Genomic DNA, 5,540 nt, shown 5'->3' with positions numbered 1-5,540 from the left:
AAATAAGGTTGCGGGTCTGTCTATGGACAATGACCCAATGATATTCCTACTAGGCATTACTGATAACCTCAATTGTTTGTTGTTTATGCGTCCTACTATGCTAGGAAAACAATATTGACCAAGTGGAAATTCTCAGATCCCCCTCAACTTCAGGCATGGAAGGCACTTATAAACTTGGTATTGTCCTTATATAAACTTACGTACATGGGACGTAACTGCCCCCAAAAGTTTGAAAAAATCTAGGCGTCCTGGGTCCAGGCAAATCATATCACAGTCTAGGGAGGCCTGCCCAACTCTACAGTGCAAATCGCGAGTGATGCATAGCATATCATGACATGGTTGACAACTGAACAGGGCATACGGGTGGTCGGCCGTTCACGGGCTGGGGTAGACCCGCGTCTGGGCTGCTGTGTCTGCCTGTCTCCGCCCCCCCCTCTCTCTCCTTCTTTCTTCAGCATTTCTCCTCACCCTTCATCTGTTCTCTTCCTCTCCTTCGTAATCCTGGACTCCCCTCCCCCCCCCTCTCTTCCATCTCCCTTATCCGTGAACATACCGATAAGAATCGCACAGTGTTTATAATTGAGGTTTTTCATGACAAAGCTAAGTGTCTTCGATAGCAATTTATGATGGAGGGCTGAGAGTAGTAGATAGGTGAAGACTTACCAAAGGAGATGAGGGATTGGCGAGACTTTGGGGATTATGTATGATATCACTAACCTTGCTGAGAGGGAAAAATGTTCTGTTAAACACATATAGTCTTCTCATGCATAACGTTGCAAAGCTTCAATAAACATTTGTTATGTTACAAAAAAAAAAAGGAACATTGTGTCCTGAAGAGCTCAATCTATTAAATTCTTAGTGAAAGGACTTTGCTCAGACTGTTCTACAACATAAAGTTTAATGTCCTCAAATCAGTACTAAGGATTACTGAAGTATCCTACCATTATCTACTATCTATCCAAGTTCCTATTAAAGAATCAGAAAATGCATATTCCTAGACTTTGTAATAAGCCTAAAGAGTGATTGGAACTGTGTGTTGCTGTGAGGAAACCATTGGAACAAGAATCCGGGCAATACTTAGCGGCTCCTACGGGGTAAACGCTGCCCAGAAAAGGCTCAATAGTGCCTACATGGCCTCTTGAAAACTCGTACAGCCAAAGCTGGCACCAGATGAGGCCTGAACATCCACCTGGTAAAACTTAACAAATATGTAAACAGAAGACCGGATGGCAACCTTGGAAATCTGAGAAATAGATGCCAAATGCATAAAAGCCAACAAAGTGCTAACTGATCTAGTGGAGTTCTCTTAACATGGAAAGTCTGTACTTTGTCTTTAAAGTCAATAAGCCAGAGTTCGGCAAGCCATCAATGGCACTCTTACCGTCAACTGCAGGCAGCCAATGGGTAGATCACGAACACGGCCCTGTTTTGCCAGTCCTTCCCTTTAGCCTCCGCCGCTCAATTCTTCACTACAGAGCAGAAGGTTTCACAGTGTGGATGGAGGGCAGGAGCAGAATCCGGAGATGCCTCTGTTCATCTTTCAGCCTCATTCACACCATACATGCAGAAAAACTGACGAGCGGATGTCACTTGCAGAGACACACGTTTATATCAGTTTTCATGCACGCTTCAGTGAGTTTTATATTCATTGCAGATTCTTGGCAGAAAAAATCTGCTTGTAATACTAGTGTTGTGGTATGAACAGGGCACAATTGTTTTTTTTTTTGTTTTTTTGTTGTGCACTTGCAGAACGTGTGGAGAAAAGCTAATGTCTCTGCACATGGTGTGAACTAGACCTTCGAGTTAACCAGCAGGTGATTGGTTGCTAGGATGCTGGACAGTCCTATTAACCAATCACCAGCTTGTTAATGTGAAAAGATAACTCCAGCAGCTTCTGCCCCTGCCCTCCATCCAATACTGTGCTGCCTTCTGCTCTGCTGTACACCTGTGTAAGGTAAGAGAGTACTACTAAATGGGGGGTAGAGAACACTACTGGATGGGGGGGGGGGGGGGGGGAGTGGTCACTACTGTGGGAGGGGAATGATGTGGGGGAGGTGATATGAAAGAGGGAAGAGGCCACTACTGTTACACACTATATGTCCTTTATGCCATTTTTTTTTTATATTACTATATTATTATAATATATTAAAGTGGTTGTATAGTCATAAAAATGACTTTTACCTACAGGAAAGCCTATAATAAGGCTTACCCGTAGGTAAAAAAAATATCTCCTAAACCTGTATGGTTTAGGAGATAGTCCCCTCGCAATGCGCTGCTGACTGCAGCGGTGCATGCACACAGGGGATTCTCAGCTGAAAGTCCAGCAGACGCCGGACCCTGCTGGAAAGAATGCGTGGGAGTGACGATATCGAGGCTCTGGCCACTCACAGCACGATACCCGGAAAAAAATGCCAAGGAAACATGGCAGCTCCCTCGGCGTGGATCGGGCCAGATGTCGGGGCCTAGTTCTAAGGTAGTATATGAAAAGTATTTCATAATGAGCTAGTATGCGGTGCATACTAGCTCATTATGCCTTTTCCTTTGCAGATCAGGAAAAAAAAACTTCAGCGGGTATACAACCGCTTTAATAGGATGTGAAACCACAACTTTAGTGCTACAAGCACACTCATAGAAAAACACCAGTGATCCACATCCACGTCGAATTGTGCCCTCATCTTCAAACTATGACCCACATAACATAGGTCATTATGAGAACAATAACTCATCTCCAGAAGGGTAACCAATTAAACAGATGTCACTCTTCACAGGTTTGGACAATATCAACCTCTATGTGTTTGTTCCCCTTTAAGGTATTGGGATCCCACTTGTTGGCTACAATAAGCTCAGAAACAAATAGGGGCCACAATAGTGTAGTAATTTTAAATCAGCCCATTAATTGAAGCAATCGTACATATAAAAAGTAAAGCAATGCCACATTTACACAAAGGAATGTTTTACCGCAACACAGTCTTGGCACTCCACTTCCAGTTTCGAAACATAATGACGTCACCTGGCTCTGCCCAACGTGTTGCGTCACATAAAGTATGACTTCATCAGCAATACCCTGAGGAAGGATTTCTCTGACTCCAGTGCTAGATCCGTGTACCACCAGGCAGGGCAAACCCAGTTCTGAGGGTCAGGTGCATGCGATGGTCTGGAGACTGGGCCTTCCTGCCCCACACAGCCAGAATTTTTTGATGCAATGGTCTGAAGTGAAATCAGGCTTATGGTACTGCCTCAAAGAAGGCTACCATCAAACCCAAGATCCTTATAGAAAAGCATGATCTTATAGATCCCATACTACATTTGTGTATTCAAAGGACGGTGTTGAGTACCTTTGCACGTCAAATATCCCAGAAAGCACAGTGAGCACTGTGCATGTCATTTGTCTAGGCCAAAAAAACAACTTTATTTTATTAAATTTATCTTGGGAGGTAATATTTTGCCAGCCATCATCTGTAGAAGTTTTTACTCCGGCTCTGGACTGGTATATTGTATCATTTAAAAAAAAAAAAAGTATTTTGGAAGCTCAAGAGAACCACAAATAGAGCGCTAAGACTGCGTGTGTGTGTGCGCGCGTGTACGCATGACCTCAGAATGATGTTATGTCATGTATTTCAAAAATGTGTGACTTTCATTGACAAACTTTGTGTATGAGGGGCCCTCAAAGCCTGAAGTGTCCGGGCCCCCCCAAGGTCAAAATCTGGCCCTAGTCATAGTCCTTTACTCTTATTCATTTAAGTGTCATGATGCTCAATGTTACTGACATCTGCCAACTTACTTCCCCTTCTAAACTGGGCCCTCTGTAAGGCTGGATTCACACCTATGAAGTTTTAGTGCTTTTTGCATTTTGCACTACAGTCCATTTAACATGGTTTCCTATGGAACATGTTCTGTAGTACAAATCTGCAAAATGCAAAAAGCACTAAAAATGCATAGGTGTGAATCCAGCCTAAATAGTATCAACTCCACTGATTGGTGCACACTGCATCAAATCCTACAGGCAAAAAGTTCCCATCTACTTGCCCTTCTACACTAGTAATAACTTGGTTGAAAATTAAAGCAATAAGCTGCACAAGATACTGTTCCAGCTATGATCAGCTCACAGGCCGAAGCGAAAAAAGGTTTTTTTTTAATCCCATCCTCAGAGCATACAAAGCAAATCAATTTTTGTGTACTGCAGTAAATAAATTCCAGAACAAGGTATCATCAAATATTTATAGACACAATCAATATATAGATATATTAAATATGTTTAACCACCTTCAGACCGGACCATTTTGCTGGTAAATGACCAGAGGTCTTTTTACACTTTGGCACTGCGCTGCTTTAACTGGTAATTGCGCGGTCATGCAATGTTGTACCCAAACAAAATTTGCGTCCTTTTCTTCCCACAAATAGAGCTTTCTTTTGATGGTATTTGATTGCCTCTGCGATTTTTATTTTTTGCGATATAAACGTAAAAAGACCGCAAATTTTGAAAAAAAATGATATTTTCTACTTTTTGTTATTAGAAAAATCCAATAAACTCAATTTTAGTCATACATTTAGGCCAAAATGTATTCAGCCACATGTCTTTGGTAAAAAAAAAGTCAATAATTGTATATTTATTGGTTTGCGCAAAAGTTGTCACATCTACAAACTAAGGTACGTTTTCTGGAATTTACGCAGCTTTTAGTTTACGACTGCCTATCTCATTTCTTGAGGTGCTAAAATGGCAGGGCAGTACAAAACCCCCCCAAATGACCCCATTTTGGAAAGTAGACCCCCTAAGGAAATTGATAAGTGGCATGTTGAGCCCATTGAATATTTTATTTTTTTGCCTCAAGCGATTGAATAATGACAAAAAAAATTTTTTTTTTTTTTTTTTTTACACAAAGTTGTCACTAAATGATATATTGTTCACACATGCTATGGGCATATGTGAAATGACACCCCAAAATAAATTCTGCTGCTTCTCCTGAGTACGGGGATACCACATATGTGGGACTTTTTGGGAGCCTAGCCGCGTACGGGGCCCCGAAAACCAAGCACCGCCTTCAGGCTTTCTAAGGGCATAAATTTTTGATTTCACGCCTCACTACCTATTACAGTTTTGAAGGCCATAAAATGCCAAGATGGCACAAAACCCCCACAAATGACCCCATTTTAGAAAGTAGACACCCCAAGCTATTTGCTGAGAGGCATTTTGAGTCCATGGAATATTTTATATTTTGCCACAAGTTGCGGGAAAATTACAAACTTTAATTTTTTTTTATTTTTTTTTCACAAAGTTGTCACTAAATGATATATTGCTCACACATGCTATGGGCATATGTGAAATGACACCCCAAAATAAATTCTGCTGCTTCTCCTGAGTACGGGGATACCACATATGTGGGACTTTTTGGGAGCCTAGCCGCGTACGGGGCCCCGAAAACCAAGCACCGCCTTCAGGTTTTCTAAGGGCGTAAATATTTGACTTCACTCCTCACTACCTATTACAGTTTTGAAGGCCATAAAATGCCAAGATGGCACAAAACCCCCACAAATGACCCCAT

The sequence above is a fragment of the Lithobates pipiens genome, unplaced genomic scaffold (genome assembly GCF_037356315.1).
Source record: "Lithobates pipiens isolate NorthernLeopardFrog02 unplaced genomic scaffold, aLitPip1_a1.2 Scaffold_1, whole genome shotgun sequence".
In the NCBI taxonomy this organism is placed as follows: Eukaryota; Metazoa; Chordata; class Amphibia; order Anura; family Ranidae; genus Lithobates; species Lithobates pipiens.
Note: the sequence above shows the minus strand (reverse complement) of the source record.